The sequence below is a fragment of the Eulemur rufifrons genome, chromosome 7, assembly GCF_041146395.1.
Source record: "Eulemur rufifrons isolate Redbay chromosome 7, OSU_ERuf_1, whole genome shotgun sequence".
Classification (NCBI taxonomy): Eukaryota; Metazoa; Chordata; class Mammalia; order Primates; family Lemuridae; genus Eulemur; species Eulemur rufifrons.
In genome coordinates, this window is record NC_090989.1 from 199,807,822 (window position 1) to 199,825,424 (window position 17,603).

A 17,603-nucleotide genomic window follows, 5' to 3' on the forward strand; every position below is an offset into this window, starting at 1 on the left:
ATTCCAACATACGAATTTGGAGGGGACATGAACACCCAGTCCACAGCACAGATGCGGAGCTGAGGGTTTAGAAGGGTAGTCTCCCTTAATCCCCATGGCAGGCCCATAGGAATTATTATCCCCATTTACGGATGAGGAAATAGACTCAGAAAAGTGTAAAAGCATAGACAGCTGGCTTTGCGCAGTGGCAGTATCGTAGCCAATGAGGTTTACCTGGGGCACGGTTATTGCTAATTGAAAACTTTTCCCAATACCCTACTATGATGACTTGAAATATAGTTGGCATTGGTAATTTTTGACAGTCTCTTTGGAGATTGAATAAAAAACAAAAAAGAAAAAAGTAAGAAAGAATAAAAAAAACATAGATAGCTAAGGCCTCACAGCTCTAAGTAGTGGTGATTCCAACGCATGTATATTCAACTCCAGACCCAATTCTCTTAAACCCCCATCCAACCTGTCTCATCAACAACCCCAGAGTGAAGGAGATCTTCCCAACTGGCTTACAAACTGTGACTGGAGATTCTTTGGGATTGTTTGGCATCACATCACAGGAAAGATTCTAGGACCACCTGGAATATTAGAGCTCCAGGTTGTAATTATTTACATCATCCAGGACAAACTGTCCTATTGTCGAAGATTTGCAAGGATTAAGATTTCCAAAGATTCCATAACTTCTCTTGTGACCTAAAGATCTTATTCTAAAATCATAACATGGTCAAGAAATTTTTCCTATAAAATTTGTATTGCCAATTTAAATATACCACAATAGAAATTCACTTAAAAAATTATAGTATATTCATATGAAATAGAAAAATTATGACATATGTTATTTTAATATATTTTGTTAAATAAAAAAGCATGTCACAGAGCATTATATACTCTGATCTCAAATATTTAAAGTGGTATACATACATAGACATGTATATATTAATATGATATCTATTATAAATATATGAAGTTCATACAAAATATTAATATATTTTTGCTATATAGAAAACAACCTTGTTACAAAACACAAACTATGCTCCTGAGTATGTAGAACAGTTCTATGGCATATATGTGTTGAGAGAGACAGTCCTGCGTGAGTCCCTCACACTCCTAAATACCTTACAAGTGTACCAAGAAGGGGAGGCCCCGACCGCTCTTGGCCCAGGCAGGGTCATGTTTGCAGCAAGCATCACTGAGGGATGAGAGAAGTCCCCTCTGGGACAAAGAGCAGGCTTGCTTACTTCTTGTTATAAAAGCAGCAGATTCTCTCAGGCTGACATTCCTCTCCTGTAGCATCACTCACTGGCTTTGCAAATGTCATCTGGGCACTCTGCGTGAGCCCCATGGGACTTGGGGGCAAGAGGAACTGATAAAAGCATGCTGACGGTCAGCCTGCTTGCTGTGCTGTAATGATGTTGTTTGTCTCTGAACCAGGGTCTTGTGTCTTCTGTCAGGCAGGATCCATGAAAGACTAACAGGGGTAAAATCAAACACCAGGCCCAACTACCTACTTATATATAATTATGAATTGTGGGTATATGTATATAAACAGATACGGTAATCTCCAGATGATAGGGGTCACAAGTGATTTTTTTTTTGCCTTATGCTTATTTTCCACATTTTTATAATTAACATGTATTATTTGTAATCAGAAACAAAGCAATACATGTACTTTTAAAAATATGTAGAGTGATTTCAACTATATAACAAATTCATTTAATGCATCTCACTATTTTCTACATTTACACCTCACTCTTCATTTAGCCAGCATTGTCTCTGGTAGCTGAGGACGTGGTGGTAACTAAGGTGACATGGATCTATCTCATGAAATCCCCTGGAACCTCATAGATTGCCCCAGCCATTCTGAGCTGAGCTGGTCACGGCAAACTACTGTCCCAGGACAGAGTCGCTGGAAAATCACCTTAAAAAGTTAACATAACACATATAACATAACACGTAACATATAAAATAGTATTTCTTTAGTGGGCACTGTAATTACTTTCTGCATCATCAAAAATACAAACTTTCAACAAATTTCGTTTAAAGATCTAGTTGGCTTTTATTAGCAATTCATGAGTCAGGCAGTGTCCCAGCTAAAGATTTAGAAAGGCACTTGCTCTGATGGGCTGAGCAGAGGAGATGAGCTTTACAGGCAGAAAAACGTCAAAGAAAACAGAAACAAGGAACAAAAGCGGATTGGTCATTACAAAGTTACCTCCCTATAGGGTTGAAACAGAGGGGGCTTCCTTATCTTGCTGGCTCAGATATACTGGGCCCATTCTGGGTGTGACTTCGTTTTGGTTTGGTCTGGTCTGTCTGGGCCTCACCCAGGAGCTCGGTCCAAAACAATGGCCTCCCAGAATTTTTACCTAACACCACAGAGTACCATCTTGTTGAGTTAAGAACTAACATCTCTGTGTGTCAAATTAGCTGCACTGTTTGTGCTTTGATTTTTCTTCTTGGCTAAACAACCCAGCATTTTTTTACTTTGTATGTTATTAATAAATACATGTCTCCTAAATGGTAATCTTACCACAATCATTAAACTAAAATGAAGAACAATGCAAAAATCTAAAATAAAGATTTCAAGGAAGGATGCCAAAGTCTTGATGGTGGTTATAGCTCAGACATAAGATTTCTGGGCAATTCTTATATTTTTCTTTATACTTTTATAGAACTGCTAAAAGTTCTACCAGGAAGACATCTATACTTTTTTATCAGAATAAAAGACTACTTTTTAAAAAAAAATAAAAATCAAGGCCGGGCGCGGTGGCTCACGCCTGTAATCCTAGCACTCTGGGAGGCCGAGGCAGGTGGATTGCTCAAGGTCAGGAGTTCGAGACCAGCCTGAGCGAGACCCCGTCTCTACTAAAAATAGAAAGACATTATATGGACACCTAAAAATCTATATAGAAAAAATTAGCCGGGCATAGTGGCGCATGCCTGTAGTCCCAGCTACTCGGGAGGCTGAAGCAGTAGGATCGCTTGAGCCCAGGAGTTTGAGGTTGCTGTGAGCTAAGCTGACGCCACGGCACTCACTCTAGCCTGGGCAACAAAGTGAGACTCTGTCTCAACAAAAAAAAAAAAATAAATAAATAAAATAAAAAAAAAAATAAAAATCAAGTCCTTGCTACAAAAAATTAGAAGCAATTCACTAAATGCCATTTCATTATTCTTTTAGTTCTGATTCAGACAAGCACCTGTGCTCTAAATATAAGCAAACTCTCTCACAGCAGCCCTAGAATTTCCGAGACGGTCAGGCTTTCGGAGGCCCAGTACTAGCTACAGCACTGATGCAGCCCACCTGCACACGGGGACGAATGGGATCAACCAAAAAAGGTGATAATTCATTTTAAAGAGTATTTAAACAAAAGCACAAATTGTACAGTTTTTCAATTAACACAAAATCATGTCTAATCTTTGATGAACTTGTTATAAAAAACAGTATCGCACACCTCCTTTCTGTCTTGTACATACATAACCAGTCCCCGCCACAGGATTTTTATATCTGGGTAAACATTTAAAGGTACACGATTCTCTGTATTCTGGAAAAAATAATTGGCCAACAAATGCTTCCCAAATACTCTTTTCACAAAACACATTATGATTTAGATTTTAAATAGTAAGCATTTGAGCTAAACTCTTTGGATGCAAGACACATTTTGAAAAAGAAAATAAAAAAAAAGTCATGGTGCATTCATTTCTGAAACACACTGAGAACCACTGTAATTATTTCAATGAGAAATTCCTGCAAACTCCTCCCGCCTCCTCTCACTTGCTCCCTCTCAGGGAGTCACAATGTGTTTCCATGGCAACTCTGTTGCTAAGGGGAACCCCGTAAGTACATCAGCGTGTTATCTGCAGCTTTGAGATGGTGTTAGCCTGAGAGCGGGGTTGGCTGGAATATTAAGATTTAATTTAGTGCTATTTTCTTCCATCTACTCACAATGAATTCACCAGAAACTGTTAGAAGTTGTCCCTGCAGGCAGAACTATGGACACTTCCTAGGTTATCCTCTGGGCTTTTATGCCATTTCGATCACATCAATCTTCCTTTTAGAGCCTTTCACCATCCTCCTATGCCTTAAATGCTAGAATTGTACGACAAAACAATAATAGCAATCACAAACATTACTAAATTGCCACAAGAGACTGGTTTTGTTGCATGTTTATAAATGGCAAATATAAACCAAACGTAAGTTGTCAGAAATAAATAGCATTTTGAATCATTAATCTGGAAGATATTAAACAGTAAATGTTTAGAAAGCCCCAAATCAAACAAATCAAAATATTTTTGAAATCTCCCCTTCAATGTCTCTGAAATCATATTCTGGCAAACAGATTGTAACATTTCATCAGAAATTGATTGGAATCCAGAATCTTCCACCAAGCCAGCTTTCATTGACTGTTTTATCTGTTGGGGACAAGTTTTATTATTGTAAGAGATAATTCCTTAAAGCTGCCCATTTCCTGATTCTATTTTCTTCAGCTCCTGATTCTGAATGGTGAGAAAAGGCCCTCCCAGAGGTCCCAACGTGGCTGTCCTTGGTCCAAAAAAAAGTTAGGAAAAAAACAGCAAAATGCAGGGCAAGCGTGTGGCGTCAGGAGACAGGCAAGCCCACCCTGCTGCCTGGGGCACCCATTGCCCCGAATGGCCATGAGGAAGCCAGTCTCCAGCACTGCAGCCACGTGCGTGGTGACAGCAGGAAAACAGCAGCCAGAGGCAATACTCACGCCTTGGCAGGCCTCCTCGAGTGAAAGCTGAGAGGCCAGGCTGCGGAGATGCCAGCAGAAGTGGCCGCAAATGGCTGGGGCAAGCCTGAGACACTGCTGAGGGAAGGACAGGACAGTGTAGGTATGGGGCCTCATCCGGCCCACAATGGACATCCCTCTTGGGGGTTTCGCTCGTCCCCACCTCCTTCCCAGAACTTTGGGACCCATTCCTGCACTGTCAACACTTGCTGGGACAAGGGAAGGTTTGGAGAAGCAAAGAGAGCTAACTTGTCAGGCCTTTGCCCGTAGGGTCACCAACCATTCCTGAACCCCGGGGCCCCTGATTCCCCTGGAGGCGCTTCTGATTTTCATGCTGGTGAATGGATATGCACCCAGTAGAGTTGATGATTTTATCATCAGTCCTGAGTGTCCCTGTCCCTCTCAGCTAAGTCTCAGATATCCCTGTGCAGTCAGCCTTCGTTTCGCTCAGAAACATTATCTCAAGCTTCAGATTCAAGCTAATACACAGACATTTACAAAATGAAAAATTAATGCAGGGAGGAGTGGAAATGAATTGTCCAGGGGTTTCCCTTTTAATTCACTGGCCCTTTCATTTCATTTTAGGAAGGAAACTAGTTTTAGTTTATGCCTATGGGAAACTTGTCACACTGACAAGGCCCTAGAAGCCTAAGGGCTAAGCCCCCTTAGCTGGCGTGACCATCCACTTCTGGACACCCAGAGGAGGCCCCGCACTCAGCCCCATCAACTGCCACATGTGAGCTTTGGTGAGGACAGTTGAAAATCGCCCAGTCAACTTTCCCTGCTTGTTTGAGCAAAGCAGTAAAGACCAGAGGGACGGAGTTTCACAGAAACAGGACTGAGGCTGGCCATGTCCTGACGGGGGAGGACTGAGAGGGCATGTGCATGTGCCTTGGGACCTGCCCCTCCGTGGCCCTCCCTGTCCCTACGTCACCAACGTAAAAATAAAACTAAAAATAGCAGCCGCTTGCCAAGCACTGACCAACTGACCACATGGCAGGTGGCTTGTCCAGACCTTCACACACTGGCCTCACGCAGTTCTCACAGACCCAAAGGGCAGCGGTCACCCCATCTGTGGGCTTACCGGGGCCAAGGAAGCTGCCCAAGTGTGGGACAGCTGGGGAGGGGCTGAGAGGGGACCTGGGCTGGCCCTGACACTAACTCTGACTCAGCAAACCATGGGACACCCCCTACCCATGCGACCACCCTCCTCATAATGCCACCCCAAAACACAAAGGTTAGCTGTTCAAGGACCTGCTAGCTCCCCAGTGCTGGCCCATACTGAAAAGATGATCTTCAGGAGATGCTACAGGACTCCACATCTACCACAGTGCACAACACACAGACATGAAACCAAACCCTCACAACCACTATCCCGCTGTTCCATGTTCAGACAACCTACCCTTCCTTCCCTAAAGAGAGATGGCCCAGGGCCACGCCCACCTCCTCCATCCAGAGGTGACGTCCTGAGGCCATGTGCCAGCTCTGTGTCACACACACACTCACACACAAACATGAATGCACTCACATAGACTGCTATGTTATTTTCTAGGTTTCTGCCTCTGAATAGATATAGACAGATTCAGGGGAGACACCAGGGTTGCAGAGGAAGACTTTACCCCAAAACACATGCCCAGTGTGGTACAGAGAGAACACCCAGCTCTCAGATGGAAAAGACTCCAGGAAGAATGTTAGTAGGGAAATGTACAGCCTCAACCCAAATTGTTGTGAGGTAAAGGCAAGTAGGTTTTTCTGAGTCTACCCCAATCTGCTTGAGGCAAAATAAATATAGCTACAACACCCTGGCCCTTTCCTACAGAGGGGTGGTGTCCTCTTGAATCTGGGCTGGCTTTGACCTGTAGAGTATGGTGAAAGTGGTGCCACGACAGCTATAGGCCCAGCCCTCACAAGGACTGGCAGCTTCTGCCTTGATCTCTCGGAGGCCTGAGTCACCATCTAAGTGATCTGACCACCTGGAGGCTGCCATATTGTGGGGAAGCCCAAGCTAGCCATGTGGAGGGATTGTGTGTATAGAGAGAATAAAAGAGAGAGAGGAAAAGAGAGGCCCAGCTAACCCTCAGCCCTAAGCAATCCCAGCTGAGGCCCCGGACATGGTGGCACAGAGATGGCTGTGCCTTTCCCAAATTCCTGGCCCACAGAATCAGGAAAGGTAACAATAATAAATGGTCATTTTAAGCCACTGAGTTGTATAGTAATTTGTTATGTAGCAGCACAACACTGGCACAAAATCACTGACAGCTGCTCAGGGCTCTACCCAGGCCCATCTCCAGCCCCGCTCCCTGGGCAGGCTCCTTAGTCCCCATCACGTTCAGTTCCATCGCTATGCTCATGGCCTTGCTGCGCAGCCCGGGCATCTCCTTCTATTTGCTCACCAGGTCCCATCCACTTACACACCCATGTGGATCCTCACTTACCACGTCCTAAGTTCAACTCTGATTACCGCAGTGGTAATGGTGGCCCCCCAAATAAGTCCATGTCACATTCCTGGAACCTGTGAATATGACCTTATTTGGAAAAAGGCTTTTTGCAGATGTAATGAAGTTAAAAATCTTGAGATAAAGAGATCATCCTGGGTTATCCAGTGGGTCCTAAATCCAATGGCAAATGTCCTTATAAGAGACACAGAGGAGAGGCATAGAAAGAAGAGCAGCAGGCCATGTGGCGATGAACGCTGGGACTGCGGTCCTCTGGCCAGTCCAGGGGTGGCTGCACCAGCCGCAAGAAGGGGCAAAGAACAGTTCTCCCCACAGAGCCTGTCGAGGGGGTACAGTCAGGCTGACACCCTGATTTCGGACTTCTGGCCCCCAGAAGTGTGAGGGGCCAGTGTGAGCTGTATTAGTCATGGCAGCCACAGGAAACTGGTACAATTAGCCTCTGTGGTCACCAGCAGCACAGAGGGGTTCCGGGTGAGAACAACAGGAACGGCTGTGAATGGGCTGCAGGATGCAAAGCCAGACAGGCCAGCACAGGAGCCCTGGTGCAAACATACCGTCCCCATCGGGCACTCCCTGTGCCAGGCCATCTGGCAGCCTCTGGACAGCTGTCCACACAGGTCCCAGGACTGCGCCCCACATTACTCCCATGGGGGCTTGATCAGCCCACCGTCCGGTCGGGAGGAAGGGGTGCTGCTGGCTGGCTTCTGACATGGGAACCAGGCCCTGTCCCCATCTGTACCAAGTTCCCCACTGAACAGGGTGTCTTCCAGCTCGGGTGTTCACTGCCCCTCTAAAGCGGCCCGGCCCCTCAATCTCACCGACCTGTTTATTTTCCTCCCACGTGCCCAGTCACCAAGCAGCAGCCTGCGGGTGCCCTCGCTTTCCCTCCTCCCCTCCCACATGCAACCCTCCGCGCTCCCGGCGGTCACACCCTCAAGCCTCTGTCCCCACGGCTCCTCTCTGCTTTCACTCTCACAGCCTAGCTCAGCCACAGCGGGGCTTTCAAAATTGTGAAACTCCTCTGGCGTCTTCCCTTTCGACTTCTCCCCTGCCGTATCCGCAGCCGCCCTGAGAAACCTGCTCCAGCCGTGCACCTCCTGCCTGTGGCCTGGCCTGCGCCCCCACGCCACAGGGGAAGCTTTCGCTCCTTCTCCCTGCACGGGACTGCCCGGCACTGCAGGTGCCAGCTGGCCTGGCGCCTGTCCCAGGGGCCTTCCGTCCTCATCTCCGCAGCAACGGTTCAGTCAGCCCCACGCTGGCTGCCAGCACGGTCTCTCAAGAAGGTCTTGCTCACTGCTGTACCCCAGGACTCACCCACTGTTCCCCTAAACCCAGGGACGAACAAATAAATGCATCCGTCAGTGCGCTGTCCGTATTATCAACTTTTGTCAGCGATGTGAATTTTTCCCCTTCTCGAGGATGAAAGAGGTTGTAGGGGTGGGGTTTGGGGCATGGCCCAGGCAGCCTTTTGAACTGGAAGCACCTCTGTGTGCCGTTTGGTGAAGGTTTTGTGTGCACCCAGCCCCACATGATGCGGCCGTGGGGACCCCGTGAAACCTCCCCTCTGCTGAAACGCAGGCGTGAAGGACGATGATGGGTGGGGGACAAAGCATTTTCTCTCCTCCATCAGGTGACGCCCACACTTAGAGGTGCGGAGGGCAGGTGGCTCGGTCCTGGGGTGCTGATGCCTCCTGGTGCGGCACTTTGAGGAGTTCGCCTGTGGATGGCGGGTGTTGAGAGAAGGGGCCTGGCTCACCCGACCCTGCTGCCGGCAGCCAGGGCAGTGGGAGGGAAACTCTGGGCTGAGTCCTCATGTGTGAAACAAGAAACATGATTGTGATGCTTTGTTTTAGCTCTGATGTTCTAAAAATATTAACTGAGTCACGCGACACTGCTTAGGCAGCTGGTATGCCTGGAGCCTGAGCAGCCACCGTGGAATACACCGCTAAGTGCACCTTGGTCCCGGCACCGATGAGTCCCTGTCTCTCATGGGCAAACACGCCACACGGCACCCACTCATGCTCACCAGCAGGTGGTCCAAGTGATTGAAGAAGGGGATTATTATAGGCTGAGTTCTGTCTTCTCAAAACTCACATTTTGAAGTCCCAACTCCAAGTACCTCAGTATGTGACTGTATTTAGAGGTATGGCCTTTAAGGAGATGATCCAGTGTGACCTGTGTCCTTGTAAAAAGAGGAGATAAGGACACAGACACACACAGAGAGACGCCCACATGAGGACACAGGGAGAAGATACCGTCTACAAGCCAAGGAGAGAGGCTCAGAAGGAACCAACCCTGCCCTCACCTTGATCTCAGACTTCCAGCCTCCAGAAACATGGGGTAATAACCTTCTCCGGCTCAAGACCCGCACCGTTCCCGTCTGGTACTTTGTCGAGGCAGCCTGAGAAAATGAATGCAGGGACCGCCTCGATCCCTTACTCAGTTCTTTTGCCCTTTAATTTCATCCTCTCCCAAGACTATACTAAAGCAATAACAAATAGGGGTTTTCTTAATGGCACAAACCTATAAGACAAAAGAGAATGGGAGAGGACACAACGGCAGCAAAACTGGTGACATTGGCAAGCGTCTGATCCTGCAGACCCAGGAGAGCAGAGTTCTGGAGAGCTTTTGCTGGGGAGCCCCTAAAAGGCACAGGAACTGGGGGCTCCAGAGCCCAAGATCAGGTGCGAGAATGGTCAGCTCTGGGGAGGGCTCTCATCCTGGCTTGCTGACGGCCACCTTCTCACTGTGTTCTCATATGATTGTGGTGGGGGGAGAAAGCTCTCTGGTCTCTTCTTATAAGGACACTAATCCCATCATGGAGGCTCCACCCTCATGACCTCATCTAAATCTAATCACCTCCCAAAGCCCCCCATCTCCAAATACCACCATATTGGGGGCCAGGAATTCAATGTATACATTTTGGGGGATGCAGTTCAGTCCATTGCATCCCAGTATTTAGTCAGTGGAGCTCTTGCTGTTAGCTAGTGATCAGAGCCATCTTGATTCTCGCTGGCCAGACAAGCTACTATTACGAACAGTGTAGGGCCCTCCTGAAAGGGCAATTTGTGAGATCAGTCCGATGACGGGATACCTTTGGAGGTAACCCAGCAGAGAACTCAAGCCCTCTCTGGCACAACAGCTGCATTTTACTCTGACGGTATTCATCAGGACCCGTTCAGTTCTAAGCCACAGAAATCCAATTGAAATAAGCTTTTCTCTTTAAGGAGCAACATGCTGGCTCGTGTGACGGGGAAATCCACAGTGGGTGGGGTGTATCTAGCACAGGCACCACCAGGTCCAGGTGTGCAAATGGTGTCATCGCTTCTCTCTCCCCCCACCCCCACCTCACTGGCCTTTCTTGGCCTCTTTCTCAGGCAGGTGCTCTCCATGTCGAAGTAAGATGCTCCCTTGGCTCCCGAATCTTGGGGTTCTTCTGGTCACCACCCTCCAGAAAGAGTGAGAGACTTTCTGAGCTAAGCTCCCAGGTTAGAGGATGACTGGTCCGGTATGGGTGACAGGCCAGACCCTGAGCCAGTCACTGTGGCCAAGGGAAGGTGCTCCGATTGCGCAGGCTGGGCCAGTACCACATGGTTTGAGCAGAACTGTTCTAAAATGGCAAAGAGGGGCTCCCTCCACCCCCAAACACGTGAGACCTGGGCCACTGCACTCTTGCAGCCTCACTAGGACAGCCTGCTTAGTGCACAGGGCCCATATTCTCACACTCACTGGATATGTGACCTTCTCGATAGGCTCCAGGACCTGACTGCTATGAACTCGTCATGATTTATCACACTCCCAGCACAGGAAACAGACACATTTTATTCACTGACGCCCAGAAGGCCACATAATGGGATAAAATGCTTCAGGCATGAATACTGGGCTCTGCCTTGTTCTTTATCTTTTTGGGTACAAATCTCTCTTGGATGTATTAGAGTCAACCATCTTCTGTAAGAGCATCCAGAGCACACTTGAAATGTCCCCTGAGGGCACAGTGCTTTATGAGGTATACATGGATGCTGCAGTGCACAATGTTTCTAGTCTCGTCTGGAGGCCCCTGCCTCCGAAAGTGACACATTCCTGGACTTCCCAGGCTGGACTTCTCTGCATTGGGAACCAAAGTGCTCAGGATGAAGGGCCAGGGCCACCACTACCCAACGGAAAGCAAAAGTGCTCCATGTTTAGGCTCTGATTTCTCTCTTTCTGTTTCTCCTCTCTGGGTCACCATTGCCCAGCAGAGGGCAGGTGCAGGTTCCAGAAGGAGCCTCGGACTGCCGCTGGCTGGCTGGCTGGGCAGCCGCATGCACGTGGCCTGCCTCAACTAACTCGTTGTCTGCAAATGAGAAAAAGCAGAGTGGCTTTGATTCCCAGCCCCGCTAAGCCAGGCAAGGTGGCTTCACAAGCCCCTGTGCACCTGAGCCAGAGGGGCCACAGCAGGCGTGGGGGTCCCAGTGGGTCCCCAGCCTCCCTGTCCTGTCCTGTCTCCCCAGGTCTTCCTGTGTCATCCCCTTCCTGAAATGCTGCTTCCCAGGCCCCTTTTCAGAGGAGCCGGCTCAGCGGCAGGCATGCTCTTCCATTACCACGTACTTTATCTGCGAGGAGCTTTGCAGGTCCTAATAGCACAGCTGGAAGGGAGGGCCTGTTGCCAGGGAAACCGAGCAAGTGCCTGCTTCCTTCAGCTCCAGACTTGCTCTCATCACTCCTGTGGTCGTGAAAAGGTGACCCTTTGTCCTCCCGCAGGGTGTCGCCTGCCACCTCCCTGTCCTCCTCTCTAAAGCCTGCGGACCTGCCAGCCTTGTTCTGAGTCTGCAAATGATCCTTTCTCGTTAACTCGCCAATCTCTTTCCCTCCACCCACACGGCGAGTCCCCTTCTGATTCAGACTGCCTGGTTTAAACTGGCCCAGAGTTCCTCACCGGGTACAAATCCAATTAATTTCATTCCCCGCCTTTCTAACTAATGAAAGTTACTGAAATTTGACCTCTCAACATGTGAGCTGTTGTCATCAAAATCAAAAACTGGCAATAATAGAGGAAAAAGTTCAAAAATAAAACAGCTACGAGTGGCGAAATGTGTGCATGCTCTGCTGCCTCCTTTTCTTGAAAGGAGAAAAAGCCTTTCCACTACTCTTCATCAGAGTGTCAGAAAAGAGATGAGCACCAGCTTGCAGAATCGGTGCCTTGTGTCCTGCCCACAGGGACTCCCTGGACCCAGGCACCCGGCTGCTGGACCTCTGGCCAGCCTTGGGTCCTAGGGGTCAATACTGTAGACTCAGTTTTCCCTGCTCTTCCCCTCTAAACCCAACTAAAACCCCCGTAAATAATTTAACAGGTAATGATAAGAGAACTCTGAAAGCAGAAGTAAAGACATCAACTGACTGTGGACTTCAGGACTTAAGGAATGACAACGCAGTGAGTTCCCTGGGTTCTCTTTTTATCTCCCACATATCCTAGAATGGACGCTGGAGAAATCTGCAACCAGAACCAACAGGGATAGACACAACAACAACAGCAACAACAACAAAATAAAACCAACAATAAAAATAGCCACCACCCCCACCCCGCCTTTCCCACGCCCCCTTAAAGGACCAGAAAAGGAGAAGCGCAACAGAGACCTAGCAGAGACCCCCAACAGGGACCCAGCAGCATTTGCTGGCCGACTTTACCCAGTGGCAGTTTCAAAGTCCCAGCTGGTGATCCAAACACTGTTTCAGCCACAGTGGAGCTCAGCATCTCTCAGCCCTTCAGCCAGTGGCAGAGGGAAACCCAGGCCCAGCAGAGTCCGCCCCTCACCCAGAAAGTGGCCCAGAACACCAGGTCACCCATGGAAGAGACTTCTTTTCCTGCAGGTGACAATAGCAGGGACTGTGTAGGAGCCCCAGCAGCACCAAAACATGAGGCAGAGGAGAATAACATTGCAAGGACTCTGAAACAAAACCGCCATTGGAACTATCACCATAAAAATAATAAAACAAAAATTATACAACTAAAAAATACAATAATCAAAAATTTTTAAAACTCACTGGATGGACTCAGCAGTAGAGTGGAGATAACAAGATACAATCAATGAACATGAAGATATTTTGTCCCCAACAAATCAATAGAATTTACTCACCTGGACCACAGAGATAAAACAGACAAAAAAAAAAAAAAAGAACAGAATCTCACGGGTCTGTGAGGCAGCAGCGACAACAAAATAATCTCATATTATTGGAGCTCCAGAAGGAGAGGAAGAGAGTATGAGGCAGAAAAAGTATTCAGAGAAATAACGGCTGACAACTTCTCAGATTTGGCAAGACATATACCTACAAATTCAAGAAGGTGAACAAAACACAAATTGGATAAACCCAAAGAAATCCACACCAAAACACATCATAATTAAATTTCCAACAACTGAAGACAAAGAAAAAAAATCTCAAAAATAGAGAAACAGCGCATTTCCTACAGAGGAACACCAATTCAAATGACAGTAGATTTCTCATACCACACCATGGAGGCCACAAGGAAGTGAACAACACGTTTCAAGTTTTGAAACAAAAGAATCATCAACTGTGAATCCAACATGTGGTAAAACTATCCTTCAAGAATACAGAGAAAATAAAGACATTCTCAGATGAAAGAAAAGTAAGGTAATTTATTGTTCTCAGACATCTTTTGAAAATAGGTAAAAAAAAAAAAAAAAAAATCTCTCCAAAAAGAAAAGAAAATGGCAACAGAAGTAAGCTGGGCCCTTCAGAAATAAAATTTTAAAAATGAGCAACAGAATGGCCCAAAATAGAGGTAAGCATTACAGACCACCCTTTACCTTGTCAGTTTCTATAACCATATGTTGTGATTAAAGCAAAATTTACAGCACCATCTGATGTGGTGCTCCATGTATGTAGAGGAAATATTCAAGACAATTATACTTAGAAATTGGAGAGGGTAAAAGGACCTCAGTGGAAGTAATTTTTCTTCACGAGAATTAGCAAAATATCAGTAACAGTAGACTCTGATGAGTTACTATGCAAATGCAATATCTACAGCAATCCCAAGTAAATGTGCTATGTGATAGACTAAAACATTTTAGATTAAATAAATATTAATATAAATAAATCAGTAGGGAACTAAAAAGTTCAAGTAATACACAGAAAGGCAAAAAAAGGAAGAAAGGAAGGGAGGGAGGGAGGGGCAAAAGAAATAAACAGAAAGCAAACAAAAAAATAGCACACTTAAGCTCTACCAATAATTACTTCAAATGTAAATTATCCAAATACACCAATTAAAATATAAAGTTTGGCAGAGTGAATTTAAAAAACACTGTAAATATATACTGTTGGCTGGGCACAATGGCTCACACCTGTAATCCCAACACTTTGGGAGGGCAAGGAGGGAGAATTGCTTGAGGCCAGGAGTTTGAGACCAGACTGGGCAACACAGTAAGACCCTGTCTCTAGAAAAAATTTTAAAAATTAGTTAGGCATGGTGGTGCACACCTGTAGTCCTAGCTACTTGGGAAGCTGAGGTGGAAAAACTGCTTTAGCTCAGGAATTCAAGGTCATAGCTAGCTACAATCATGCCACTGCACTCCAGCCTGGGCAAGACAAGTGAGACCCTGTCTCTTAAAAAAAACAAAACAAAACTATATTCTGTCTACAAGAAACTCATTTCAAATTAATGATATATGTAGTTTGAAAAGTAAAAAGAAAGAAAAAGATGGATCATGCAAACATTGGTTTAAAAAAAAAGAAAGAGTAGTTACATTAATATCAGATATAGTAAACTTCAAAGCAAAGAAAATTACTATGGAGCAGCAGAAACATTACATAATGATAAAAGGACCTGTCTCCAAAGAAAACATAGCAGTCCTAAATTTGTATGCACTAAACACTAGAGTTTCAAAATACATAAAGCGCAAACTGATTGAAATGAAAGAAGAAATAAACAAATCTACAATTATAGCTAGGGACTTTAACTCCCCACTCTCAGCAATTGCTAGAACTGCTAGACAGAATTAGCAAGGATATACAAGAATTGGACACCACCATTATGCCACAGGATGTAATTGAAATTCACAGAACACTCTACCCAACAAGAGCAGAATTCACATTCTTTTCAGGCACCTGTGAAATATTCACCAGGATAGACCTATCCTGGGTCATAAAATAAACCTTAAAATTTAAAAGAATTAAAATCCTACAGAATATGTTCTCTGATCATAGTGGAATCAAGCTAGAAATTAATTACACAAAGACAACAAAAAATCCTCAAACACTTGGAATTTACCAACATAGTTCTAAATAATCTATAGGGCAAAGGAGAAGTCTCAAAGGAAATCTAAAAACACACATAGAATTGAATCAGAATGAAAATACAACATTTCAAAATTTGTGGGATACAACTAATACAGTGTCAAGAATTAAGTTTATACAACTAAATGGTTATATTAGAAAATAACAAATGTCTCAAATCAAGTGTCTCTGTTCCCACCTCAAGGAACTAGAGAAAGAAGAGCAAAACAAATCCAAGGAAAGCAGAAGGAAGAAAATAACAGAGAAGAGACAAAATCAATGAAATTAGAAACAGGAAAACAATAGAGAAAATCAGTGAAACAAAAAGCTGATTCTTTGGAAAAAAATCAATCAAATTGATACACCCCTAGCAAATGACAAAGATAAAAAAGAGACAAAAATCACCAATATCAGAAATAAAATAGACGATATCACAACAGATCTTGCAGCCATTAAAAGAAAAATAAGAAAATATTACTATGAATAACATTACATTCATATATCCAACAATTTAGAAGACATATACCAATTCCTCTATAACTGCAAACACCCTAAAACTCAGTCAAGATGATAGGCATTGCCTGAATAGTCCTATATCCGTTAAAAGTTGAATTTGTAGTTTAAAAGCTTCCAGAGAAAAAATTTCCAAGTCAGATGTTTTTACTGGAGTAATCTACCAACATTTGAAGACGAATTAACACCAATTCTACACATTCTTTTCCAGAAAATAGAAGAGGAAGGAATAGCTCCCAACTCATTTTACAAGGCCGATATTACACTAATACCAAAACTACACAAAAACAGCATACAGATCAATGTCTTTCACGCCTCTCATTACTCTCTCATGGATACAAAACCCTTAAGAAAATGTTCCAAATTGAGTCCAACAATGTATAAAAAAAGGTTTGTTAGATATCTGAAAACCAATCAGTGTAATCCACCATATTATCAGGCTAAAGAAGAAAAACATATGACCATAACAATTAATGTAATAAAAGCATTTGAAAAACTCTAGCATTCATTCATAATTAAAAATGCTTGGCTCACCAGAAATAAAAAAAATAAATAAAATTAAATTAAAGCCTTTGCGCACCTATAAAAAATCTACAACTAATATCATACTTAATAGCAAAATACTGAGATCAGGAACAAGTCAAGGATGTCCACTCTCACCACTCTTATTGGCATATTGGAAGTTGTAGCCATTGCAATAAAGCAAAAAAAAGAAATAACAGGTAATGATATTGGAAGAAATAAAATGATCTCTGTGTTCAGGTGACATAATTGTCCACATAGAAAATCCCAAGGAATCTGCAAAAACACTTTTGAACTAATAAATCCTGAAGATCACAGGATATATGACCTGTGTATAATATAACACACAAAAATCACTTGCATTTCTACATCCTAACAATAAACAAGTGCACACCATAATCAAGAATGTAATGCCATTTACAATTCCAAAAAAATAAGAAAGAAATACTTAAGTATAAATCTAACAAAAATATGTATAGGTCTCTATAATGAAAATTACAAAACGCTGATGAAAGAAACCAAAGAAGACCGACGTATGTGGAGAGACATACTATTGTTCATGAATCAGCAGACTCCTCAAAGGAAAGATGTCAATGCTCCCTAAATTAATCTATACACTTAACACAACTCTTATCAGCAAAGTTTTTGTACATATAGACAATCTTATTCTAAAATTTATATAGATAGGGAAAGATGCTAGAGAAGCCAAAACTATTATGAAAAAGAAGAATGAAGTTTCAGGAATCACTCTTCCTGATGTTAAGTGTTATTCTGCAGCTACAAGACAGTGTGGTACTAGTAGAGGGACAGATACATACATAAATGGAACAGAATAGAGAATCCAAAAATAGGTCCATAAAAAGAAGCAAAAGCAATTTAATAGAGGAGGGACAGACTTTTCAACAAATGGTGCTACAGTATTGGGCATCAATGGGGGAAAAAGACCTAAACCTCATACCTTATTTTTTTTTTATCATGGACTTAAATGTAAAATGTAAAACTATAAACCTTTTAGGAAAAAAAAAAAAAGGAGAAAACCTGTGAGACTAGAACTAGGAGAAGAGTTCTTAGATTTGACCTAAAAAAGCACAATGCATGAAAGTAA

At 44.4% G+C, this 17,603-nt stretch overlaps 1 non-coding gene across 1 annotated transcript; it reads left to right on the plus strand.

Moving 5' to 3' along the window:
* Positions 1–173: 173 nt before the first annotated feature.
* On the plus strand, positions 174–314 carry LOC138388701 (U4 spliceosomal RNA). The gene has a single exon (XR_011234199.1). It is a non-coding gene; the product is annotated as a U4 spliceosomal RNA (small nuclear RNA).
* Positions 315–17,603: the final 17,289 nt, after the last annotated feature.